General features: G+C 39.2%; 1 protein-coding gene across 3 annotated transcripts in view; it reads right to left on the bottom strand.

Annotated features, from left to right (window-relative positions):
• Positions 1-15470, bottom strand: part of RORA (RAR related orphan receptor A) — a 715442-nt gene that overhangs the window by 59281 nt on the left and 640691 nt on the right. The gene's annotated exons all lie outside the window — the stretch shown is intronic.

The following is a 15470-nucleotide window of genomic DNA, read 5'->3' as shown; positions in this document are numbered from 1 at the left end:
GTCTGCCAGACAAGAGTCCAGTTTTTTATGCTCTTTTGCAGTTTTCCACATGGGATTCCATTTCCTGTATTTTAGCTGAATTGTACATTTATTCTAATGTATGGAGGATATTAAATAGACTTTGAATTAAAAGATGGCTCCCTTCATTTCAAAACAAAGTCCTCCTTGTGATTTTAATTAGGGAAACTTCATGAAGTTTTAGCCCTTAGGTATATTTTCAAGTATTGTAGTGGTTAAGAACTCATAGGATTCCACTTCTGCTACTTATGTGGGTCTTAGGAAAATTTCTTTGAGCCTTAGTTTCTCCATTCATAGTGTGGAGATCTTACTACCTACCTCATCTCAGAGTGGTGTTCTAAAAATGAAATGAGATAGTACAGTGCCTGGGGGACACAGGAAACTCAGTAAACAACAGCGCTTAATATTATACCTCAAAGGCAACTGGCTCCTCAGAGGTTCAATCCATGGCTTTTCCTGTGTGGCTACATCACAGACATTGTTTATCAGAAGACATGGCTCCTAGCTTGCTGCAGTTCATCCTTGGTGGTCGCCGGGAGATTTACTCCAACAGGGTGGGTACACACACACAGGTGACAATGACCTATGTATTTATTGAACATGAAACATGAGGCTTGGTATTGTATGAAACACTTCAATAGTATTCCATGGGCATAGATCCAGCTTTCACTTTTTCCTATTAAGTGACGCCTTCCCCAGGCTTGTTACTACATACTTCTTCCCGTTGCCCGATGAACCCAGTGTCTCAAAAACATGATGCTTACAATCACTGTAAGCTGTGGCTACAGAGCCATGTTTGAGAGGCTCTGGAGTTAGACAGATCTAAATTCCAAACCAGTTTACACTGCCAGGTTATCTCTCTTATCTTGTCTATAAAATGGGGAAAACAGTTCCTATATCATAGAGTTGCTGAAAGTTAAATGTGATTATGCACATCGAGTGGGTGCCTGGTATATAGACAGGATGCAGTCGGTGTTGGTTTGTGCTACTCTTGTTACTGATTCTATCCTTCTATGGTGCTCTTCATATTTTGCCAGTGATGACAGTTTGGAGAGACTCAACCACATTTCTCAACTAGTTACTTTACATTTAATTATGAGAGTGCTGGTTAAAGTTAGGGGTAAAACTGAAGGTTGTAAAATACCATTTTCCTGTGTTCAAAGCTTGCTGGGCTGTGGTGAATCTGATCTTTTGGTCTTATTAGCAGAATTCTCTAACTGGGAAAGCTGGGGACCCAGGGCGATCGCCACTCACTAGAGTGAGTCATCCTTGAATTTATCCTTCAACAAGTTGTTCATCAAATATATTTGGGGGACTGGGAATCAGGGAGAATCCTAGATTAGAACTATTTTCTCAATGGAACATGAGGATTATTCTAACAAAATTATACAAGAGCATAAAAGAATTGATATCTAAATAACTCAGTACCCTAATAACACCTGGTTAAAACCCTGTAGTCAGTGAGATAATAGCATTATCATACATTTTTGCTTTGTTCTTTGGGACTTTAAATTCAGTGCCACAAGGAACTGTTTACAACTGCTATGGGCAAGCGATGCCCTCCTCTGAGCTCTGTGCATATTATCTCTTGTCCTCTACTAGTATCTCAGCAAAAAGATACAGTGTTCTTGAAACCTCAGTCTTTGCATTCATCCTTCAGAGCTCTGAAGAAGAACATTGTCTTTTTTTCATGTGAGCTGATATCAAGGGTTTAACAGAGGGCAACACAAACGGATTTAGATAATATTGTTGTATTCCCAAGAATTCTTCCATAAAGGTAAATTCCATAGATAATGCAGTGACTTTTCTTCTTTCTTTTTTTTTAAAGTTTTAAAGGAGCTCCTTCTTGTAACCAGAAGCTCACATACTGCTGCTGCTCAACAGTGTTGGTTTCAGACAGTGGTAAAGGTGGCAAAAATAACTCTGCAAATGCAACTCACAGCATGCACATGATATATAACCTATTTTTGTTACTCATTAGCAGAGGCATTTGGAATATCAAGTTGCTGAATAATGAGACAAACCGCATTTGTCCAATATCTTCCCATTTCTATCATTTATATTCAGCCTTGAGCCTAAACCTGTTATTTAACAGCCAACTCTGTTTCTCCAAATGGATCTGTTTCATCTTAAGATTAGTGATAAAAGTGGTTTTTTTAGGGATATAGGAAATGGGAACTTCCACAATCATAACCTAATGGGGATAACTTAACCATTAACTACATCACCTACATAGAATCAGGATTATAATAAAACTCAATTTGACTCAAACATATAGATTATCTTTTTTTTTTTTATTAAGTTAATTATGATGTGACATGAATTGGGAAAGTCAACACATCCCCTTATATAGCCACTCAAACACTTAAGGAAAATGAATTGCCCTTGGACTCAGGCCAGGTATTTGATGGATTTATAAGTGTCATTTGCCTCCTGGCTAGAAAAGAGACACTATGTCTGATATAAGTTTCTTTCCCACCTACCCCCTTGATGTTGGTATATTGTTAAGTAAGCATTTGAGTAATATGATGCAAAGTTAATAACAGAGCTCTATAATTAACACACACTCATATATGCACCCTAAAAATAGGGTATCAACGAAAGTCTTATTAGGCAATGTGATCAAGAATTCATTGGTTAATGTCTATATAGCTCAACTATATATAAATAAAATATGATTATTATAATTATGGATAACCCAGTTCAAAAATCACTTCAAGTTCAAAGAATAGTAATTTATACATCTAAGTATAGATGCAAATATTAATGTGTAAAAATTCTTATTTTAATGTTATTCCAAATGTTTAATAAGTATTACTCATCTCTCAAGTTTCACTTTTTCTTTCTTAAAAGGTCTTAGATGATGCAAAAAAATCATAATTTCCCTTACTGTCATTATTTTAATGTCAAATTTTTCTTGAAAAGTTAGTCACAGGAAGGGAAGAGGGAAATTCTGGTCTGTGTAAATGCAGAGGCTGCCACGTTAATCACAGTGCATGCTAGTGGGTAGTTAAAGAGAAGGTGACATAAACATATTGAAAGCTAACTTTATATGGAAGAGAGAGTGATAAGTAAGTTAGGTTTCTAGGCTTAAAGTCTTATATATTACTGGGGTGGTGGAGATGAACATGCATGGTGTGTCCAAGACAGACTCACTGTGTCTCAAATGAGGGGTGGAGTAATGAAAATGGTACAATACGAGATAAACAGTTAGGTAGCTAGGTTGAGCAACCTAATACTAAAGGGCCTTGAATACTCTGCTAAGGAATTTGGACTTTTTTTCTACGTCACTGAAAGTTTTCGGAATGGGGAAGCACCTATTCAGATCTGTGTTTCAGGGCAGAGATTTTGTCTGTTCTGCCCAATGTTCAACAACCTGGAGCTTTAAAATTTTGTTTCTAACATATAATAACCAGAGGATTTCTCACATTAAAGTCTAGGTTTCCAGATACGCTTACAAAAAAAAAAAAAAAAAAAAAAAAAAAAAAAAAATCAAGAGACCCAGCAATAACTGGTAGACCAGTTATTCTGAACAGAGCCAGTTGGTCAGAACCAAGGGTGGCAGCTCTTTCTAGATGGCACACAAGCTGTCCAGGGATCCAAGTGCCTCCTTTATCTGCCATATTCACATCACCTGCCTCATGGATCTAGGCATTTGGGTTTGTACTTTCTGTTTTGGAGAAAGTGCTCTTTCGCTAGTAAGAGTCTCTCTACCATTGCATGCACATAAATTAACTTAAATGAGTTAATTTATATTGATTACTTCTTGATTCTTTTGCTCATGTCTTATTTCCATATTTTTTGGTCCTTCATGCCAATGAGGATTTCCTATTTATTCTTTTATTCATAGATGAAAATAAGTACTTTTACTAACAATTTATTTGGAAAGAAGGTGCAGATGTTGCATGTGAGAGGCCCATGACGAGCACGCGGTAAAGAGCACGCTCTACGGCAGGTTTCTCAGTCTTGGCACTATTGATGTTTAGGGCCTTGTGCTCTGTAAAACGTTTAGCAGCATCCCCATCCTCCACCCACTATGCCAGTAGCAGTTCCCAGTCGTGACTATCAAAAGTGCCTCCAGATATTGCAAAATGTCCCCTGGGGCCCCCATTTGAGAACCACTGCTCTACGGGGAGGAGGGTCTCTAGGAAAATAAGGTCTGAGTTAGGAGAGTGGGTGTCATGCTAGAAAATGGACAGGATGATGTCTTATACCTCATGCTTTTACCTCTGCACCTGTGCGCCCCACTTCTATTCTGTCAGGAACAAAGGTTGCCCCCAGCCATGGGGAGGTAGGATAGTCAGGCAGCCTCAGCTAGTGATGACAAAACAGGCCCCAAAGGCCTCTTCTACCTGTGAGAATCTTCAAACACCTCAATGAGGTACAGAGCATTGAAGGCTACTCTCTGCTCTCTACTGTCTATACAGTTGAGGGACAGAAAAAAAGAACTTGCATTCTCTACTCTCAAAAACTCAAACTTCCCCACTCACACACTCAGGCCAAGCGTGTGTTGGAAAGCCTCTGAGAAAGGAAGATCCTGCTTCTTCCCAGAAGGCAGCCGTGAGGCCGAGGCCAGCTCTAACTGGAGAAAGCAGGGCTTGCTGCTGCTCATACCTGGGAGGGCAGGAGGCAGCCCAGGCACAGATCTCAGGATAAATCAGACCAAGTCCCAAGCCCTCCCCTTAACACAGAGCTCACTCACCTGAGAACTTCTTTCACTTTTCATGTAATATAAATTTAATCTTGACTCCAAGTATTATTGTTATATTATCAAACTGTCACTATGGTTTCCTATGTTTTCCTGGTATTAGTAAAAAAGATTAGCTTCTTTTGCAGGTGAGAAGCAGGCAGTTGCTGAATGACAAAGCCGAGAAGTAGGTAAAAGTTTACTGAATACTTTTGATAGCTTTCACATTGATTTCAGTTTGGATTGGTTTTGTGCTAAGAAAAATATCAAGATTATGGCATTTCCTGTAGGGTTACGTAGGTAGGCTGAACATATGATTTACAAAAGGCCTTTTGCGGTTAGTGCATTTTCACACCTCTTTCTTCTGGCATTTAGTATCTAATCATTTCTCTGTGGTAAGTGGTATTCTATATAGAAAATTTGTTGAATTGAATTAATCAACGAAAGTGGCTTCTTCATTTTGCACCATTTCTGAAAAGAAACGGAAGGCTCAAATTTTACAAAATTCAAGTCTTCTGAATGATGCCTAGCAGCTAGGTGGGAGATGCTCAGTATGGTTTAGCTGATGACAGCAGTGGTTGTGGTCCTCGCAATAACTTGGGGTGTTTAAAAGTAAAAAAACAGGACAACAGCAAAGAAAAATGGCAGTCTCCTCATTCAGTAAATAATGAGTAAATGAAAGAGCAGCCATCCCTCAAAACAAGAGATCTGGTTTACAGTAACAACTCAGAAGAATGGATGAACTGGCTTGAACAGGGGCAGGTAAATAAGGCAGGGGTAAAAGAGCGATGCAGACAAGGAGGGTTTTGAGTTAGTTAAACCTACTGGTGACAAAGAACGTACAGAAAGCAGGGCCAGGCAACTGAAGCATCCTTTTATTCAGAAGTCAATGGGAACTTATTCAAACTGATATGGTTTGATTTAGCAGATATTAACTGCAGCTAAAGTGATGCAAATACGTCAGCAAAAGGAGAGCAAGATAAACACAAGAAACCCACACTGGTTAAAAAAGCAGACGAGAACAGAGACTGACATTTAAAGACCAGATTAAAAGGATAGGAAAAACTAGAGAAAAGTAAGACGATGTGAGCATGATATCCTTGGATAGAAGGGAGGGGTAGGGGACAGATCGAACTATTCCCCTGCTTATTAGGCTCAGAGAAAAGAGACAGGCTAATTGATCATGGACTCTAAGTAACACAACTTCAGAACGGGCACCCAATAAATATTTGCTGAATGACTAAAAGAACATGAAAAATTCCTTCCTTTCTGGATATGAAGATAAATTAATATTTTATACGATACCTTATTAACAAGGTTTTGTCCTTTGGAGATGCTTAAAACTCTGGGCACTTCTAATGATGACTTAAAAGCAGCTATCCTTTTAGAGAAATTTCCATGAGCTTCATCTTGTACCCCTGACACTAGTCCTGGCATATATTCAATTAGAGGATCATGGTGAAGTAGTTGGAGCACTGCATTGAGAGTCAGGAGACTGAGGCTCTAAAATTGGCTTTGCTCCCAAGTATGTGATGCTGGGCCAGCCACTTAACCTTTCAGAGTTTCAGTTTCCTCAAAAGTAGTCAAAGGGGCCTGGTCCAGATAACCTCTGAGGACCCTCTCATGATCCTACACATGCAGTGTAGTACGTTATCCTATTATTCACATACTTTGCTGTCTCTCTCCTGCCTTGTATGCCCAATGCTGAATGGCAGATAAAAGTTCTTTTATTCTTCTCTCCTCATTTTGCCTCCTGGTGGCTTATCTAAGTGCCTTATATAATCAATTCTGGAAATGTTTACCCATCTGTATTATCTGACGGTTGTTATTTACTGTTCCTATTATTTTTTTTTACTGGAGGCAGGGAGAGGAATTTCGATGTGTCTCCAACAGGGAGACCACAGCAAACAACAAGCATACATTTTTACAATAGTCAGCCTGAAGGGACACCATTTTGCTGGCTTTCCTGACACGGTTTGAATTTACTGCAATGGCAGATTTGAAGTGGTTTCCTGTGTTTTCTGTGTTTTTAAAGGCTAATTAAAGCTGGGGTGCATAGGGGTCTTCTTTTTTATTCTTGGCTGGAATTAATTTTTTTTCCCTTTTCTATGAAAATAAAAATGCAAATAAAAGTGAAGATCAATTGGACCTTTTGATAAAAATGTATGGCCTAGTTATTTAAGAGTTAAATACGCTTCACATGCCACTAAGAGCACTTTTGATAGAATATTCCATCTTTAGCACTCTTAGATGAAATATGAGCAGCAGAAGACAAGCGGGCTGAGAAATGAGGAGTCCCTGGTTCTAGTGTTTAACCTGCCACTCATTTATCCTGGGCAAGGCATTTACTCTCTCAACCATCTGACTTGTAAAGTAAATGGACTGGACTAGAGGACTTCGAAGGTTGCTTAGAGGTGCAATATTCCATAAAATGATTCCAACTAGGGGACTGCTGTGTTTGGTTATCACACCTTCCACAACCAAAACTCTGCTCCAAACTGGGGAATTATCAAAATTCACTCATCAGAACACTGTGAAAATATCTTTCTGTTACCTCCTCCTTAAAAAGCAATAATCCATTAAAAGTGCATGTTGTGAGGGTAATTTAGATCAACAGGACAATATCCTAATTTAAATATACCAGGACATATTGCAGAGCACAGGTGTGGTTCATAAAGCCCAGCACACACAGATGGGGAGAAAAGGCTTGATGGTGGAGATCATGCATGGGATTCTACATCCCTTCCTCAGTATCTGAGATTTAAATTTGCGGGCCTTAAAATTACATAGCAAAATTGATGCAGCTGTAAACGTAGAAGGTGGCTCAGTAAGAGGGTGTAACGGGGGATTCATTTGTTGGAGATGATTATGTCCTGCACTTCATATGAAGAACAGGGGCAAGGAGGGGAGAATTAGAACTGTATGTCAGGGGAAAGTACCCCAGAAGAAACCAATCACAAAATGGACATGATACCTCATATTTGCATAGCTTTCCACGACTTTCCTAAACACTTGATTAATTTGAGCATATTCAATCACAAGAAATACAGGGAGTATAATCCAAATGGTTTAATAAACACAAGGCTATATTACAGATAACTGGATAGACTTGTATTTATCATTTGTAGCGAGACAAGAAGGTGTATGCCTTTCTCCCTCCCATCATTTTTAAATACCTATACATAACAACAAAAATAAAGCTACATTTATTAAGAACTGCCTGATGGACCAAGCACTTTACATGCATTATTTCATTTAATCCTCAAAACAATCCTATAAGGTTGATGCCATTATTATCCTCATTGATAGATGAGAGAGGAGCAAGTTAAGCAACTGGCCCTACAGCAAGAAGTCAACCCAGCCTATATTCTGGATAAATTTGCGAAGTGTTTATCCTGAGTACAGGGAAGAGAGACAACCTGAGAGGCAGCTGGCAATGATATATATCTCTTCATGGTTTGGGCATAAGTCCTTTCTTAGCATGTGTTAAATTACCAACCATATCTTTAAATAAATGTATGCTATAGCAACTCAAATTCAAACAATCTTCAAAGTAATAATTACGCTAGCTGTGACACGAGCTCAGCCGATAGTGTGTTTTTATTTTAACAAGCTTGAGTAAGTGCATGAGAGTGGGCTGGGCTTTTTGCTCAACAGTCAATACTTGAAAGCTGGCTCCAACCTTTAATTTAAGCATTCGCTTGTAGCACCAACAGGGCTACAGGGTTTCTAGTATCAAAGACGCACTCCTCCATCCTTTCATGGCCCTACTTCTGTAAGCAGCGTGATTGAACTGCGGCACCAGAGAAACTTGTTTTCCCTCCTCCTGGCAGCACAAGCCAAAACACTACTGCCCCATTCATCTTAGCGACATCATAATGAAGTCCCTGAATCAATTTATAACAAGCAAAGTGCACAAATCCATTGAAGGAGTCTTGTGGCGGGATGTCTTTCATACATCTCTCAATAGCACACAAGAAGCAAAGCGTCCTCACAGAAACCCAAACCACACCGAGGAGGGGTCTTTTGCTACATCCCCAAAGTCCCCCCACCCCGAAATGATTATGGGAAAGGAAGCCACTGAGAACATCTGATTGTTACTAATGACTCCATATGCCTTAGAAATCTGTTTGGCAACCTCCCTCAAGGGCTTCCCATCACCGTCAGAATAGAGAACTCCCTTTGAATGACAGTCAGGGCCTTTCATGGTCTGAACCCCGCCAGCCCCCTCTAGCTGCCTCATCTCCTGCCAGTCCCTACAGGCCACACCGAACTACTTGCCGTCCCCAAACTTGTCACGCTTACTGTCTAGCCTTTGAGAATTTTCACAAGCTGTACCCTTTGTTGGGAATAACCTTCCTTCACTTCAAAGCTCAGCTAAGCCATCACCTCCTCCAAAAAGCCGTTCATAAGCCCTCAGTCTGACTAGGGGTCCTCCTCTGTGCTCCCGCTGTGTCCCGCACTTCTCCAGTCAACAGTTAGGCTGTACCGTGACTTTATTTCTACCCCTTACCCTCACAGGCCTGTGAGCGCCATGAAGGCAGGAACTGCATCTTTCATCTCTCTTCTTAAAGTGCCTGACATGTTCAATCAACATCTGTTTGTATTTTGCCTACGCTCACGCTACTGAAGTGTTCAAAAGAGCTCCCACCCGCAATGTGCATGATGGCCTAATCTCAGAATCCAGAACAATGTAGTGCTGTGAGACTCTCACGGTGCTGCGGCTGTTGGGTTGGAACAGCTAAGGGGTTAGAAGCACAGCCTTTGGAGTCAGGCAGACTCGGCCTCCAATTGCAGCAACATGCCAGCCCCGTGACCCTGGACTGTTACTTTGCCTCTCTGAGTCTCAGCTTGCTCATCGGTAGAAAGAGGGATGAAGGGTTAATGTGAGCCTTAAATGTGGTAATTTATCTCACAGTGTTCGGCACAGAAGAAGCACTTTATAAATAATAGGTTTGGAATGTGCGTTACTGGTTACAACCGCAGGGCTTTGATAATGCAGATTTAGAAGTCTCTTACTGTTATATGATGAGAAATATCATCAAAGTTCCCCTTCCATCAGCTCCCATCTGACCAGATCACACAACTCATAGCTTTGGGCACTGCCAAGGGTCTCTGTCAAAACACTAACATGTACGCGCTAGATAAGATCAGAGGGAGTCTTTATCTACCTTCCACCTTGTGTACATGATGTGTGTCATTCACCATGTGTACATGATGATGACAATAGTAACAGCAACTTATTCAGTGTCTATGTGTGAGGCATTGTGTTTTTTGCATTCCATGTGTTACCTCCTCATTCTCAAACCTCCTATGACGTAGATATTTATTATCTCCATTTTACAAATGCTAAAACTGAGGTTTCGAGAGTTATGTGAGTTATCCAAGATCATTCAGCTGGTGTGGAGCATTTCTGGGACTTAAACAGATTCCTTATATTCTTTCCTATTCATTTATCTCATGTGATTGGGAAGAGGCAGGAGACAATGGGATACAAGACCATACACTGAGTGAGAGGACTGGGAAGAGGAGGTGGTGTGAAGCCCACTTGCTCTGTAGTGGTCATGGGGCAACTCTGCCTTTGGCTGCTAAGCCAGAGGAGCACTGAGGGCACTGGGAAGGGGGATGATGGACTTTGAAGACATAGTCCAGTCTGCCAGTAATACCGAGGGACGGAACTTTAGCAAAGAGCTGCAAAGTGCACAGAACCATTTAGTCTTACAGAACTTCTCATTCCTTTAACAACATCACCATGTCTTCTGATTCACTTTGTCATTTCCACCATCCTCACAGATTGTTCAAAGACCAATGTAAAACAAACAAAAAACACAAACAAGACAAAATAAAACAAGAACCAAAGAAAAGTTGCTGTCGAGCCTTCACAATAGTTACAGTTTTGTACACATACTTGAAGTATATAAATGCCTTTAGTGTACCTTCATAAGGTCATAGATTCAATTCTGTATTTGTGAACATGGTGGTACAAAGGAATTGAGAATAAATGAAATGTTTGTTAAATAGCAGAGTGAAAAAATGCAAAGTCTTGAACCTAGAGAATAGTTTCAGTGTTGAGAGTGGATTATTTACAAAAAATTACCAGGCTGTCCTTGCCTTTTAGTAAGCTTCTTAATGAAGTGTAACATTCATTTAGAAATAGGCACAAATCATAAATGTAAACTTGATGAATTTTCAGAGTCAATACTCCCAGATCAAGAAACCAAATGCCCAGTTTCTTTTTTGTTTTTTGCTTTTTGCTTTTGTGTGTGTGTGTGTGTGTTTTAACATTTTCAACGCTTGGGTCAAAATCACTGAATAACTCATAACTTAATGTATAAAATGCATTATTTTAAGTTCATTTAGCAGAAAATGCTAGAAATTTAATGAAATACTTTGTCTTTTTAGTTTACTTCAAAGAGGATAATTATCTTGGAAATTTGGAGGAAATTTTGTTTCCTTTTTAACTAAGGGTAGGCATGCATTTCCTTAGCTTCACTGTCCCAACAGCCTTTCTAAGGATAGAGGACAGATATCTTTGCTTTCCTAACTCTCACTCCCATCCTCCCCCCACATTTTGATCATGAGTTGTTCTGGCACTCAGCGATCTCACTCCCTTCATCCCGCATGATTTTGGGCAGATCACAGAGAAAATGAGGTACTTCTTTCTCAGGGCCACGTTAGCTGTGGGCCATTGCCCAACCTCTGTGTGCATCATGAGTGAGCTTCAACCTACCTTTGGCAAATAAAACATGCTGGGAACAAGGGGTCCCAATATGAGACTAATCTGGCTCTATGGGCATCAGCTACTCTTTTCATAACAAGAATCAGAAGCCAGACCCTGCAAAAGCAGAATGTGCTAAATGACATTTGCTCCCATTCATCCAACAGCCCGTTGATAGGAAACCAAATGGAACTCAAGACCTTGCACCCTTATTTGATAATAACAAAGAGGCTGATGATCTAGCTGAGAATGAGAAATATAACTGTCTATATATTTGATGCTAACAAAGTGATTATAAAATTAAGAACAAGTATTTAGGCACTGCTTTCTAACCGCATGTTATTTTTCATAAGGAAGTTGAGTGACGGTTGGACATTATATGTTTAATTAGTATAATGGAACCCATTCTGCCAAGTGCCTTTCTCAGTTGTTCCGGGAGCCAGCTGATCCCTGGATAGAACTCTTCCCTCACAGAGGTCTGGGGGAAGGCGGATGATGTGCCTTAAGGTACGTAACCGTCACTTGCACGTGGCAGGACCGTGAGGGTTGTCCATCACTTCACACTGTAATAATATTCCCCAAAGTGCCCACGTTAGTGGCAAAAACCTCACCCCTACCAGGAGGTGGGACAGCTCTGGAAGAGGCACTAATGGTACTACTGACTACTATTTTTGCTAAAGGAGTTCGCCAATGATTAAAGATAAATCGAAAAGCCTCCATAAACCACAGTTTTATGCCAAATCTCTGCTTATTAATAAAGGAAACAACAAAAACTCTGAAAAATAAAATCAAGAACAATGATTCTGATCATTATAAAGAATTTAAGAGCAAAAAATTCATGTTTGAAAGTGTGTTAACATAATTTATGGCTAATATAATTAATGTGTCTTAATTTAATATCCCTTCTATTGTTATCTTGTGTTTCATCATAAAATCTTCTGCCTGCAGCAGTGGTTCTCAAACTTTTTGGTCTCTGGATCCTTTCAAGTTCTTAAAAGCCACAAAGAGCTTTGTTATGCAGGTTAACGATACTGTATTAAAAATTAAAATGGATAACTTAAAAAAATTTACTTCTAATCCATTTTAAGTTAACAGTAATAAAATTATTACATATTAACATAAAGTGTTTTATGAGAAATTTATTTACCCAAACTAAATATGTTAGTGAGAAGAATGCCATTGTTTTACATTTTCACAAATCTCTTTAATTTCTGGCTTAAGGAAGACAGGTATAGTCTCATGCCTGCCCTTCCATTCAATCTGTTGGGTTATATTCTTTTGGTTAAGGTATGTGAAGAAAATCTGGTATCATACAGATATGTAGTTGTAAAAGGGAGGAGTATTTTAATAGTCTTTTAAGATAATTTTGAATACTCTTCTTTATACTACAGCAAAATTCAACAAGTGGTGATTTCTTACAGATTAGTTGCAATATGGAACCTGAAGTTGTATCGGTAACTGTTTTCCTCTATTAACTTAAAATCCATCGGTACGTTTTGCACTTTAAATGAATCTTTAACCATCATGCAATGGTCAATTGGAAATTATTGGTTCACTTAGTCTTGTAGCTTTTCCAGATTATGATCCATTATCAAATGTGATTACATCAAATGTTACACACATTGAATATCACCACCTACATCATCATAAATGTCTTTTAAGTATGGGAAGCTGTTAAGTTCATGGTGTTGGATACAAGTTTTCCAAAATTCTAATTTTTACCTGTAAGCTCAAATTTATTGGCAATAAATACTTTCAGCTGTTTTTCTTGAAATGAAAATCACTTCATTCATTTCTCAGGAAATGTACGGCATATGCCTAAGTTTGAATAACTATACCCAGATGTTTTATTAAGTAAAATGGCATTCCACTCAAAAAGCAGCTAGTTCAGCACTTCACTCAAACAATGGTACAAGTACTTCTCCCTGGAGATCAGCATTGTCCTTTGGTGTGGAACAGAAGTGCTTTATGCGTACTTCCCATTCTGTCACAAAGAATATTAAAAAGATGTGTACTCAAGGGTCAGAATTTAATAAACAATAATTTTTACTGCTTCATCATGGATGTTCTTAAATGAAACTGGCAATTCTTTTAAACAGCAAGTGCACAGCAATGAAGAAAACAGTTACCACCAGTGTAGGCTGGTGCCACTGCCGTGATTCCTGCTAAGGTGACAGAAGTTTTACTCATCATTGCTTTTGCACCGTTAATGCAAATGGCGAACACAGTAAAAAGGACAAATAATGCCCTAGTATTATTCTGTAAATAGTTCTATCTTTTGGAATCCTTAAAAGGGCCTTGAGGACCCCCAGGGGCCCACGGATCACACTTTGAGAATCACTGCTGTAGAGGACAGTAGCCACATAAATCCACCTTCTTGATCTGCTCAATTCTTATGCCCTTGTGGCGTTCAAGTGAAGAAGATTTAAAAGGTTTATTTTTGTCTCCACCTTCCTGCCCTTCCAGCTTAAAAAGTATTCCATTGTGGTAATCCAACATAAATTGTATGCACAGAACAAAGAACCTGCACTACTCTTGAATTCATCAGCATTTTTCTCCCTAAGAAAGCAAGCTACTTTAACAAGCTATTGGGAAAACTATCATGAGTTATAGGAAATATGACATGCTCAGTTCTCCCTCCATTTCACCCGACTCCCAACCCTCCCAAACCTTCCAGTTTGGGAGTATTTCAGATGAGCATCCAGTAGTGTCCTCAGAAAAAATTGGGTGTCCTAATTCAGCCACATGCAAATTAATAGCTCCCCTAAAGAGGCCTTATTATAATTTCCAACCCTTGATGTCTACATAATCCCCTATAGTTCCCTAACTTCTTGCTTTCTAAACTTCTGTTTACCGATGTAATACTTTTGTCAGTTCAGTATAGCATCAATTACTAACACAATTGTGTTTATTAGGTCTCCTTTGGGCCTTGAGAAAGCTGCTTTGTATTTATTAATGACTACACAAAGCACTACTATTTTTCAATGCATTCAAAATGAATAAATTACTGAAGATCAACTATAAAAGAACCTTACATTTCAAAGGCAAGCAAAAAAAAAAAAAAAAAAAGGCACATTATTTCAAACCATCCATAATACTAGCATGGTTAATTTTATTTGCAATTTAATATCACGAGAGAACAAAAACAGTTGAATCCAGACTATTTTTCCTGTTTTACTTTTGGCATTTTGGAGGACTCACCATTTGCATTAGAGAACCATGGCATAGATCTGGTGATTAATTAAGAGCTGGTTTAACAGGTCTGAACATCATTATCACACACAGCTGTTAAGTAATGCCCACTTGATTCAGCAAAAATCCACCCATAAGTTAATTTTTTAAAAAATTGAAAAGCAAGCAAATGAGAAAAAAGGTGTAACTCCACAGACTTAGGTCCAGTTTTATGTTCTCATGCATAATTCCAACAACCAGACTGAAAATGTATCCAGTTTGTACTATCTTAATTTGTGAATAACTCCCTGCACTGAATAGGTGTTATTAGAGCTGGCCACACTGGTACAAAATTCTCTACTCAAAGGAACCAGAGAGATCAAGCCCTCCCTGTGATGAGTCTTTCCTAACCAAACTTAAAGTGATGGGAAGCAATTACAGCACTCATTTGCCCTGCTTTTATATTCCCGGACATTTATGAAATGAAGACGCTGATCTGCAAAAATCACTTTGCATTCATGAAAGCAGCTTTGGGAGCTTCCCCTGAGGATCCGGCTATGAGGTAGAAGCATACCTCAGTGCACTTCCTTGTCTCGTGCTCCCTCTTTGATGTGCAAGTCACTGGTGGAGTAAGCTGCAATCGCTTTGATGTTGAACTTCTCGACTTTATTGTTACTAGCATGCCTACAAGGAGAGCTGTCAGTCATTTCTTACATCTGAACAACCATGTTTCTTTACGGCATCTCTTTTACAAGCATCAATCCTTAAATACATGTTTTCGCATTCCTGCTGATTACCACACTCTCCTCGTGGGGGGAGGGCTATGCTCAAATATAACTACAGCACCCACATTTTCTGTAAACACCCGGAGGCATC

This window comes from Choloepus didactylus, chromosome 4 (assembly GCF_015220235.1).
Source record: "Choloepus didactylus isolate mChoDid1 chromosome 4, mChoDid1.pri, whole genome shotgun sequence".
NCBI classification, from domain to species: Eukaryota; Metazoa; Chordata; class Mammalia; order Pilosa; family Megalonychidae; genus Choloepus; species Choloepus didactylus.
The sequence above is the reverse complement of the archived record's forward strand: the minus strand, read 5'-3'. Positions and strand labels throughout refer to the sequence as shown.